The sequence below is a fragment of the Pinus tabuliformis genome, chromosome 8, assembly GCF_031772625.1.
Source record: "Pinus tabuliformis cultivar Carrire ecotype Pingquan chromosome 8, CPIR1, whole genome shotgun sequence".
Classification (NCBI taxonomy): domain Eukaryota; kingdom Viridiplantae; phylum Streptophyta; class Pinopsida; order Pinales; family Pinaceae; genus Pinus; species Pinus tabuliformis.
In genome coordinates, this window is record NC_142294.1 from 1,652,235,779 (window position 1) to 1,652,249,062 (window position 13,284).

A 13,284-nucleotide genomic window follows, 5' to 3' on the forward strand; every position below is an offset into this window, starting at 1 on the left:
TTCGAGAATATCTTAAAATATGATGATCATGAGAGAGGTCAAAGAACCTTTACTATTACAACATGGTCAAGCCATTTCTACGTAAACACTAAGTCTCGGTTTAGCTTACAACAAACAACTGAATTTTTCTCAGCCTTCGAAATTATTCTCATTATATCTACCTGATTTAGTATTCTAATTAAGGTTATGGGCTCTTCTTCCTGTTGATTCCTTGCCAATTCTTCTTAGAGCCCATAAACTGGAATTGCATCAGCGACCTCTTTCTCGAAGGAGATTTTATTTAGTAACTCAAACCATAATTTCTTATACCACGCCACCTTCTTCTCTAACTTTTTCTCCTTTCATCTGAAGTTAGAGGCTCCTGCGGTTTAGTAGCCCTACCATCCAACTCTGTGATGAAACCACTTTCACTCTTTGGAGAGATTTCTTACTCTCGTCTTCATCCTCCTCTGTGTTGAAACCACTTTCACTCTTCTAAGAATTTTCTTACTCCTTTCTACTCCTCACCTACTCTCTTTCTAATATTGTCTTCCACAAATATCTCAAGTGGTCTATCAATCTTACAAAAATAGTGAACATTTTGCCATCCATATGATTCTCCTTCCTCCTATTTTTTTTATCCCAAATATTTCCTTATACCTTTGTTTAAGTAACTATCTAAAATAATAATATATTAGCACAGTTATATAAATTAAATTCTCAATAACCATGAAAACACTTGCTTCATAATATATCACACTTTATTTATATATATATATATATATATATATATATATATATATTAAACATTTCCCCTGATCAAGGTGTGAGCAGGATAGAGCAGGCCCCACCCTTGCCAGCCAATTAATTTAATGATGTTGAAAAGGTACTCTGCCACCCTCCACATGCACGAGCCACATGGAGCAGTGGATTATCGCATGCCTCTTCTTAATGGCATTCATTGAAGTTGGCAACAACAGCCTTGAGGGGCATCTTTCAGGTTTTCATGTTGGCAAGTTTGGTAATTTTTTTGTTGGTAATTCGTGTTCAATTCCACCTTGGGCTGAGCAACTTCACGGCTTGGGGGCGGTGCACTTCACGGTCCTTCACTGGGTGTCAGCTCATCCACCGTCACCTCATACCAACACTCTCAGTTATGTTTGCAGTCCTAATTTATGTATCTCTGCAGCCATGGATAATTCCCTAGTTTTTATGGTCTTTGAGACGAATCGAACTATTTTACACTAGATGGTCTAGAAGATGGTCCACTAGAAATCATATCTGGAAATTGCAAATTGGTATGAGAGTTTCTTTGTTTTATTTACTTTTGTGTCTCTTTCTTTGGGAATTCTCCTATTATGTATGGATATTTGGTGCGCAGGGGCCTTTGTCTTGTTCCTGACCCTCTTCCTGGCCCTGGCCATAGCACCGTGGCATTGGTATCCTTTCAAATGTTGGTAGAGTAGGCTCTGAGACTTTTTCTTTTTAGTATGAGAGTGGCTTGGGTTTTTCTCATGGTCTTAGTTGTGCCAAACAGAGAGGGACCCATGTTTTCTGGTTCTGAAACTCTTTAAACTTTAGGGTGGAAGTCTGCATCAGATGGAGGTAATGGGTTACGATTATGATGAGCTTCTTACATATGATTAATGTGTCATGTCCCCTGGTCAGGTGTGACCCATCCTCGAGTTGGCTAACAGGGTCTTCACCTTCCGTCGCCATTCATTTCCACAATCATCGAACATGTTGAAGAATCTAGGGCTAGTGTAATTAACGAGATTCTTCTTAGCATGATAACTATTTGTGAGGTGTTTTTCAATTTTCTTCTTATTCTAATCTACACTTGTTATTATTAGAATGTGTCTTCTTTAGTTCATCAAATAGTTACCAAAAACAAAGAGACAAGAACACAAGATGTTGGCATTCTACCAGGGCCAAAACCTCTCCCTCTTAGAGAGGAAACCCCACACAAAATTTCTTCTTATAGAGATTCCAATTGATGAATACCAATACCATGACCCTTGAACTACTATGCCACTCCAATACCAAGACATAAATCCTCTTCTTCATTGTTGTTGAGATCATCATCACTACTACTTCATCATTGTTTCACTTAGATCATTGCAGCCTTCTCACGAAATTCATCTCTACAGTTTCATTATTATTGTTACATCATTATTGAACCTTGTTTCACTACCACTGAGATCTTTATTGTCTATACCATGATTTTGACTGGGATCGTGACTATATCTAGAAGATATGACAAAATTGTATGATCACTAAGATCCTCTTCTTCATGAATACACTAAGACTATGAGACTTTTGTTTTTTAGTATGAGAGTGGCTCGGGTTTTTCTCATGGTCTTAGTTGTGCCAGACAGAGAGGGACCCTTTTTTTTTGGTTCTAAAACTCTTTAAACTTTTGGGTGGAAGTCTGCATCAGAGGGAGGTAATGGGTTATGATTATGATGAGCTTCTTACATATGATTAATGTGGCATGTCCCCTGTTCAGGTGCAACCCATCCTCGAGTTGGCTAACAGGGTCTTCGCCTTTTGTCACCATTCATTTCCACAATCGTCGAACATGTTGAAGAATCTAGGGCTAGTGTAATTAATGAGATTATTCTTAGCATGATACTATTTGTGAGGTGTTTTTCAATTTTCTTCTTGTTCTGATCTACACTTATTATTATTAGAGTGTGTCTTCTTTAGTTCATCAAATAGCTACCAAAAACAAAGATACAAGAACACAAGATGTTGGCATTCTGCCAAGGCCAAAACCTCTCCCTCCTAGAGAGGAAACCCCACACAAAAATTCTTCTTATAGAGATTCCAATTGACGAATACTAAGACCATGACCCTTGAACTACTATGCCACTCCAATACCAAGACATCAATCCTCTTCTTCATTGTTGTTGAGATCATCATCACTACTGCTTCATCATTGTTTCACTTAGATCATTGCAGCCTTCTCACTGAAGTCATCTCTACAGCATCATTATTATTGTTACATCATTATTGCACCTTGTTGCACTACCACCAAGATATTTATTGCCTATACCATGATTTTGATTGGGATCATGATTATATCTAGAAGATATGTCAAGATTGTACAATCACTGAGATCCTCTTCTTCATGAATACACTAAGACTATGAGACAATGATCACCGTGACCATGTTTATAGTATATATGTTGAGACGGAGTATTGAGATACTTCATATCCTAACAACATAGTTATTGAGCAAATGGGAAAATTACCTAGTACCCGTTTTTTTGAGGTAGAAAAAAATCACTCGATTTTGAAAAATGGTGATTCATAATACACTTTTTTTTTTGGAGCATATTTTTGGCACTTTAAATTTTCTTATGTATCAAGTATGAACATTTTTTTCAATGTTAGTGATTTTCATGTTGATTTTGAAAAGTGTTGATGCAACATTAACACATTTTTTAGAGAGCTTATTTTTGACACTTTAAATTTTTTTATGTATCGAGTGTGAGCATTTATTTTTTGTCAGTGATTTTCATCTTGATTTTGAAAAGTGTTGATGAGCATCAACCCTTTTTGTTTAGAGGGCTTATTTTTTACTCTTTAAATTTTCTAATGTATCAACTGTGGATAACTTTTTTTAAATGTTGGTGATTTTCGGTAATAGAACATCAAAAAAAAAAAAACAAATACAAAAAAAATATATAAAAACAAAAACAAAAAACCCATAAAAATGTTAAAAACAAAAACAAAAAAACAAAATAAAAAATTAACTTGTAAAAATATAAAATTTGAATAAAAATGAACGAAAAAAACAAAAAATCAAGAAATAAATAAATAAGGAAAAAAAAATTAAGGAAAAACAAACTAAACCAGAAAAAGGAAATCTAAAACCATTTTTTTAAGTTAAAAATAAAAAATAAAAAAAAAAAAAACAAAACCTCATTGAAAAAAAAAATAGTATAATTACCAAAAAAAAATTAAAAAGTTAGGGAAAAAAAATTAATTTAATTTTAAAAAATATATATCAATTAAAAAAAATATTTAAATTAAATAATTAAAACTAAAACTAAAAATAAAATAAAATAAAAATTTAGGATTTTTTGAACTACCTAAAGGGTATTAAATTAATTTAAAAGTTTAAGAAATATAAGCAGCTGTTCATTTGAAATTTTAACTAATAGATAGCAAGCCGGAGACTTCCGATAGCAATGGCTCTCTGTGACTGTCAAGATCTCGGTGACTTCGTCCACCCAAAGCCTGATTCTGCATGACGTGCAGTGACCTCTGATGCAGTGTCGAGAGTGGGGTTTCTGAATTTTCTGCTGAAGTTGGAGTTTCTAAGACGATCAGATCTAGAAACCTGGACGGCTCTTTTGATTGCCGTGTTTCCTCAGTTGGAATCCCACGCTGGACAAGCACCGGTCGGATTTAATGAAGCGGCTCTGCAAAGGACGGATGCGTGGATCGAGCGTTTGACATTTTGTTCAGTGGCTGTAGCCAATGGAGATGAAATCGCCGGTATTTTGGAATTAGAAAAGTTGTTGCAGGTTTGTTCAGAGAAGTACCCATCGCTGAGTCTCGGTTTCTTCTTTTTTAAGAGGGTTTCTGGATCAAAGATCAGCGGCACCATAGTAATGCAGTCCAGCGAAGGGGAGGCCCGGTTAATAACTCTGGATCTCTAGACTGAGAAGTGTCATTTAGAGAGGAGCTTCCAAGGGCTAGATCGAAGTTTTCTCACAGTTGGGCGATTAGATCTTGGGTTTCGAGCAGAGCTAAAGCATGGATCTGGGAACAAATCTATCTTTTTTGCCGCGGATCCCTCTTTAGCCGCAGATGGTTTCCTCAAGGCAAGGTAGATCCAGAGCTCTGTTCATGAGATTAAGGTTTTACATAGATCTGATACGGATTTGGATGGCTCAGATCTGGCAAGAACCGAGTTACCCCAGATTGCCAGATCTGGTTTTGATGGGACTATTCCCAAGCGATTTCAAATCTTTATTAAAACGCCCAAGGGAAACACAACCGTGATCTAGACTTATGATAACGACAGTGTTACACATTTGAAGAATAACATCGTCGTTCAGACTGGCTACCTGGCTGGGAAACAACACTTATTAAATGGGAGGAGATCGATGTAGGATTGTAGAACCATGCAAGATTACAACATCAAGTCAGGTTCTACAATCATTCTCAATATGAGATTACGAGGAGATGCTGAAAGCTCTGGAACTAGCTCACAAAACAAAGGGTCTTTCAAGGAAGTAGTCAAGGGCAAAGGGAAAACAAACCCGATAGCTGCCGTTGAACCCCCAGGGTCGTACATTGTAGATCAAATTCCGGAGATCCCATCCATCTCCATCGATATACGAGAGGTAAATGATATATATTCATAACTACAAAAATATGCAGTTATTTGTAGATTTAATGGTTTTTGGCCCAGAGCTGACATATTGTATCAATGGATCCATACATTCTCGACAAAAAATTGTGAAATCTTCCTATACCCTAAGGGATTTTTTATAGTAAGATTTCACATAGAAGAGGAAAAGGAAATAGTCTTCAACCAAGGGCCCTGGTTCTGGGGCAGTGCTGGACTATTCATCACCCCATGGTTTCCCGACTTTGATGCCAATACTATGGTGGTATCACAGATGCTAGTATGGGTTAAGCTGCATAACCTCCCTTTACATTTTTGGCATCAAAAGGCTCTAACCGCTATTGGAAATACCTTGGGCAGAATCTTAAAGATAGATGTAGAGAGACATCTAAAAGGAATATTTACTTTTGCCAGAATATGTGTCGAGGTAGATCTCAGCCAAGGATTACCTGAAAGTATAATCCTAAATTTCAATAATACACAGTGGAAACAAACCTTGGACTATGAGAACACAGCATTCAGATGCCGGGGATGTCAACAAACAGGTCATTTGTACAATGCATGTCCATGCCCCAATAAGAGTAAGCAACAACAAAGGAAGCTGAAAGGATGGCAGAATATAGAGGATGCGTTAATGAAGGCAGCTACAGCAAAGAAAGAAGAACACAATGCAGCAAAAGATAAAATTCAGGATAATAAGGAAAAAGAGAACAATTTGGAAAAGGAACAAGAACTCCAGCTGGAAATAAGTGGTACCAAATGAACTCACAGCCCCGAAGGATCGGATTCATACAAGGAACAACCAACGAACACAGTGGAAAACCAGCTTGCCATTATTGACTCCACTCACAACACTGATGGTTGGCGAAAAGTGGAGAAGAAGAAGGGCAGGAAAGCTTAGGCCAGCTAGACTATTTGTTTCTTTTTTCTCGCATTCCTGATATCAGGAACAACACATTTTTGCTTTCTTCTTTTAGGCAGGATTGTATCCTATGGGCTCTATGATCTGCTCTCATATAGCCAAATTGAATGCTTAAATGCATATGCTATGTAACTTTTTATTTTAATAAAAAGTTCGATTTTTTCTTTGGAAAAAAAAAATAAGATTTTTTTTAAAATTAAATTATAAAAATCTAAAAATAACAAAAAAAAAATTAAAATTAAAATAATTTAAATTATAAAAATAAAAAAATCCTGCCACCTCGGTGTCGCCGACCTCCTTCCGCCCCACCCCATCGTCGCTCTCACTTCCTCCCCCCTCCATGCTCGCTCCCCCTCTCCTCTTAGCCAACGCCACCCCCCCTCGCTCCCCCTCCCTTCCTCCCCACACCACCCCACCCCACACCCTGCTCCCCGCTCATCCCCTTCCTCCTCCCATCCCCTCGCCACCCCACCCCCCACTCCATCGCTCCCTAGCCACCCCCTCCCTCGCCTTCCCCTACCCTCCCCACTCTGCCCTCCCCGCTCGATGAGGCCCCTGGCCACCAACCCTTTGGTCGTTTGACGAGGGCCCGAGCAGGCGGCAAGGGCAGACTGGGGAGGGGGAGCAAGGGAGGGTGGGGTTGGCTGGGGAGAGAGGAGGAGGGAGGAAGGGTGACGGTTGGATGGCGGAATTTTTTTATTTTAATTTTTTTTAATTTGAATATTTTTTTTTAATGGTTTTGATTTTTTTTTGTAATTATTTAATTTTTTTTCTTTTGTATTTTTTTGTTTTTTTTTAATAATTGAATTTTTGTTTTCTTATGTACCTTATATATATATTTTGCAGTGTCTGTGTCGATGCTTGTCTAGCAACCCGATCCCATTATGTGCAATTTGATAGTTGATTTTAAATTTTTCGTTATAATGAATTGAGTTTTCCCCCACAATGTATTAATTTCATGGTTGGTCTTTAGGTTTTCATTACAATGGGTTGAGTTCACCTACACTGCATGTCAATTTGATAGTTGATTTTAAAAAAAAATTGCAATGTATCAAGTTGTCTTAGGCTAAGATTTTAAAATTGTTATACATTTAGCATTTAAAAAAATTACTCTTGGCATAATAACTCTTTCATTCAGGTGTTTATTTTTAAATTTTTTTTAGTCATAAAAATGATCCATAATATCATCCTTGAAATATTTGGTTTTAATTTCATGGTTGAAAAATTGTCAAGATTTTAATGTTTTTCTAAGTCGTGATATTTTATCTTTAATGCTATGGTTGAAAATTGAAAAAAGTATTTTTTCTTAACACCATGCTTGAAAATTGCTGGAATTTTAAGGCTTTTCAAAGAAGTGATATTTTAGATTTAATTTCATGCTTAAAAATCGTTGGAATTTTAAAACTTTTCAAAGACGTGATATTTTATCTTTAATGTCATGCTTGAAAATCATTGGAAATTTAAAGTTTTTTAGAGTCATGATATTTTATTTCTAAAGTCATTATTAAAAAATGTTGAAAATGTACCCTGAAAAAAAAAAGACGGTATTCTGGCATAAACACTTTTTGGATTCTAGTTGTTTTTTGCACCAAACAAAATGACTTCTATTATTTTTCTGTTACTTTTAAAAAATATTGAAAATTTACTCTAAAAAAAATGCATGGGGGCTTCACTGGGGGACCAATACCATACCACGTGGATTCATATTGGGGGATATATATTGAGGAAAATTCACATAATATATTGGGGGATATATAGAGGGTAAAGGGTTTTTATATTGGTAGGTATAAAAAATGGAGCTCAAAGTCATTGAAAAAATATAAAGAGGTATAAAAAATGTTAATGAAAAAATGGATACCCACAATATCTAGTGGAAGTAGGGGTTTTTTAAATTGGGAAGGTGTATTGGGTTTGTATTGGTAGGGGGTTAAATAATGTGATTGTTAGGGGTAGTTTCCAATATGTATTCAAATTAGGGGTATTGTTTAATATGCCACGAATGCACGTGATAGGTCAGAGGTCCATTGAGTGAAACCCTCGTGAGAAAATGGTGATGCAGAATCAACATTTTTTATTTTTGGGCTGTTTTTTCATGTTTTTCTTGGGCTTTTGGGCTTGAGTACCCGTTTTGAGGTAATAGTTCTCATTTGATCAGTAACTATGTTTTATGACGAGACTGTGAGATAGTATATACCTTTATAATACCCATTTGAGAACCTTAGAGTCCTTCTCCAACCAAAATATGGTAACTCTGTCTTCATCTGAGATTCCTACACTAAGTTAATTGTCTGAGATTTCAGGGAGGTGTTTGAAGTTATCACTATAACTATCACCGAGATTATGCCCTCTTGCACTTCCTGTACTTGAAATCTGAATTTGCAAACTAGTCTGAGATTCTGTCTATACTTTCTGCGAAGTTCAGTGGGGTATTTATAGTGGTTATACCTCCATAAATAAGCCGACATGAGTGTGAACTATTATGTCACTTCATTTGAGCCAACATGACTTATTTATGTCATTTTGTTGGCCGACTTGACTGTTCTTTTCATGTTTGATTGCAGATTTCTTCTTGTGCTTGTCTTGGAGGGTTTTTTAGAATTCTCTATAAATGACATTGACTCTTTGACATCCTAAGGCTATCAATGGGAACCACTAAATAAATAAACCTCTTGCTCATGAAACCCATGCAGCAAGGAACAATAAACTCATTTTACAAAAATCATAATTACAATGTCATGAAGGCCGAACCTAGTTACACTTTTTTCAACACTCCCTTTTAACTAGGGAGGTATTCATGATGGTACTTGGTCATTCTCAATCTAAATAATTTCTCGTAAGAAGAATCGGATTAGTAACACATTTGTATAGCATCATAGTAACCAACATTGTTTCCACAGCAAGACCTTGACTAACAGCTCTATCTCTCACTAGATCAGAGCAAAATGTTGGTGATACCAATGACTATAGACACGTTCATCATTGTCTCTCAATGTACATGCCACCCGGTTATTCACTGAGTATGACCTTCTAGTACTATTCTTATCTTTGTTCCCAGCTCTCAAAGAACATCAGTCCTCTTGCCTACTCTTGTCTTGGATGCCCTACACATCCTCAAAGAGCATCAGATGCCAAATGATTATGCAACCCTCCATTCTTTCTTCCAAAGTAAAGACAAGAATATTGTGTCTATATCTCCCTCTCAACTAGGGAGGATATCATGTGTTTACTTTTATCTTCATGGCCTTCACCTAGTCTTATAGTTGTTAGTCATGGTCTAGTGCATGGCACGTGAAATAGAAAAACACAATTGTCACTCATTTTTAATCAAGGGTGATCCAATCCAAGTTCACTCTTGATCAAGGACCTCTCAGATCTCCCTCTTAGCTAGGGACTCTTCTATACATCAGCAACTTCTTCTTCATGGGTCCTTCAGTTGCTCAAAGAGCATCAGATTCCAAATGATTATGCAACCCTCCACTCTTTCTTCCAAAGTAAATACAAGAATATTGTGTCTATATCTCCCTCTCAACTAGGGAGGATATCATGTGTTTACTTTTATCTTCATGGCCTTCACCTAGCCTTATAGTTGTTAGTCATGGTCTAGTGCATGGCACGTGAAATAGAAAAACACAATTGTCACTCATTTTTAATCAAGGGTGATCCAATCTAAGTTCACTCTTGATCAAGGACCTCACAGATCTCCCTCTTAGCTAGGGACTCTTCTATACATCAGCGTCTTCTTCTTCGTGAGTCCTTTAGTTGCTTAATCAACTTCTCTCCCTGATGTCATGAAAATCATTTGAGCTTCTTCCTTGTAGGGAAACATCCATCGATCACTTTCCTCCTTATTTCATCATGTCATTCCTTTCTTCATGGAAAGTCGCCTTCTTCATATCTGGAACCTTCATTATATGACTACTTATTTCTCATCATGCTTCTTCCATCCATCACATGAATGCTAGTTGTACTTGTATTTACAACTCTTGTTCGAGTGGCCCTGCATTATCGAGATATTATTCAAGAAACCAAAACACCATATTAAATCAAATCATACCTTACGAGATGGCTCTTCATCATGACATCTTCTTGTAGGTATCAACATCCTACACACATATTGGCACATCTCCCAAAGATATCCATTGTCTAGGGTCTTCATATTTTTTAGAATCTCATTAGAATATTCATATCTTTTCGAGATATTCCTAGTCAAATATTCTTGGTCTTTTGGATGTTGATTTCCTTCATCATGGTTGCATATCTCATGATCTCTTCCTTCCTCACACATTCCATTCCTAGGAGCTTTCAATCAAAGTTTCTTAATTGTAGTTAACCACCTCATACTTCATATGAGGACATATTGCATTGATTTCATCTAGTGTAACTTATGCCTTCTTGCATCCTTTCAGAGGAGGAGAGCTTTTTCTCTTGATCGTGTTTCTCAAGATAGAAGCAATGATCCATGCTACCTGCAACCATATGACATGACATTCTAATATTAAACATAAGCATACATACTTTATTTTACCTTCAGGTCATCGAGGCTTCTTCCAGCAGCTTCCTTGATTGAAAATATCTTCAATCCCTTGATCTTATTCATGTCATTATATCATCATATCATGGATTCCATAAGTTGGAGTTCCTTTTGAAACACTTGCTTCCTCTATAGATTATTCAACCCTGCGATGAGGATTTCATCAGAGAATTTTGAGGATCTTGTATATCTCAACTGGAAGATGTTTCCTTTTTGACTTGATGTATGATGAGCCTTGTCCTAGATGACTTCTTCCTTTCCTTCAATGTCCACTGAGGTTCCCAAGATTTATATCCTTCATGTTTTGTCTGTCATGGATTTCGTCCTTCATGATTCCCATGGTCATGTCACAAGCTCTTGTTTCTAATGCTTTCATGATGCCATGATACATATTATTATCTTGGTCATATTTATAACACAAGATTTAGGAGCTTATGATAGGACCCTTTTGAATCTTAGCTATACTTATTATGTCTTGCTTGACAACCAAACTTGTCTTTCCTTTCTGCACATGTTTTAGTCCTTTAACATTCAATACTCCTACCATTAATGTGTCTTTCTCTATTTAGAATAGAGGCCATAAGTTGTCGAATGAGGTAACTTTCTTATCCCATGGATGTTTGTTACCTTGATTATCTGTTAGTGCATTATAGATCAGTGATGGTTATCTTCCTTCCTAGATCTTTGTAGGTGGGACCTTAGGAAGATATCCTACATCCTTTGATACTCTTTACTTTCACATAGATAAGATTTCATGTGACCTTCTTCATTGCACCTTCAAAGAGTGAGTTTTTCTTATAAATTTTATTTGATGTCTCCAATATTTCTATATGAGGGGATCTTATAAGTATCCCTTTCTGTTATAGACATTTTTGGGTATTGCAACCCCAATCATACATGTCCATAAACCAAGGGCTCCTGAGTCCCTAAAAGTGTTGTTCATACCCTAAAAGAACAAGGTCAACTGATTACATCATCTCCCAGAAGTTCTCCACAGGAAACTGCTTAGAACTGGTCAAAACTGGACCATACAGGTTGCTCAGTGCTAAGGGTGTGATGCATACTGAAAAGCCCTTCTGTAGGGTGCGATGGGCGAGAGTGGACAAATGGCAGAGACAATTTGCGAGGTGGATGATCATAGAATCTTCCAGAAACTTCTCCTATGACACTTGCCTCTCTGAATTCGCCCAGGGATGAGTAAGAGATCATCAATCTCCAAGTGGAATCAAGAACTATCAGAGAGAGGACACTAATCAAAATCCCAGAAGCTGACTCACCCCCCTGCAATCATCTATATATGGATCCCTCATCCCAGAGATCTAGAGGCTGGAATTTTGTATCTTGTAAGGAAGTGTTGTTGGTTTCTTGGTGGAATATCATAGTGTTGGGTGATCTAAGCTTTTCATGAGGTGAAAGAAGGGCTTTCATACTGGAGGATGACGTTGGGTCAGAACAATTGGTTGTAATCCTCTTTGCTACTCTTGATATTATATAAAGCTATTCAAGTTTTCCTCCACATTCTTGTATGTTTGATGATATATGCATTTGTGTGGTCAATATATATCTGGTCCTATATTGTTTATGATTGTAGATCTATGTTCTTCGATAGTATTATGCCGCTTTGATTCCACAGGTGCTCTTTGAAGATGGTTAGACGAAGGAGAAGCGGCAAGGATCTGTCAGAAGGGAGAGGAACCCAGCAAGTAACCAAGCACAAGACTGAGGTTGGTGTCCTTCATTCCCCTCTTATCTACCTCTCATAAAGGAAAACGAAAGTAGTTTTAGTTTTTTTGTTTCTAAGATAGCTACCAGTCTTAGTGGGACTAGCAGCTCCGAGTGGACACTAGATTTCCCGATAACAAAATGGCGACTCCGCTGGGGAGCAAATAGATTGTTTGTTTGTCTATATTTGTTTGTTTTATAAACTTACGGATGGAGCCTGAAGTCAAGCCCGTTGAAAAGTGTGCAACAAGAAATGCTTGTTGAGAATGCAACAAGATGATGGAGCTTAGTGGAAAGGAGTCGTCTTCACTAAGTGGGCCCGCAGGCAAATTATGGCGCAAGTTCTATTTTTTATCACAGTGTGGATGATCACGGTATGAATGATCACAGTATGGGTGATCATAGTATGGGTGATCACAGTATGAATGATCACAGTATGAGTGATTAAAGTCTATTTTTAGACTGGCTGTCAAAAATAGAAAAGTCAAATATTATTGTCTCATAATAATATTTGGACTATAAACTTGATCTTATTCTCTTGGAGCACTTCAGTATGAGCTACGGATGTGGTACATGTAGATCCCAGAGGGAAATACGTGGTTACCTATGGGATGACTAATATTTTCTTGTAGGACTTCAGTTAGAACTCAAGTGAGTTGAGTTTAGTGGACTGGGGGTGCAGTTGATGGAGTTGTGTTCAGTTTAGCTTTGTTAAACTAGTTGTATTTAGTCTAACTAATCAATAGACTAGAGATGAGTTGG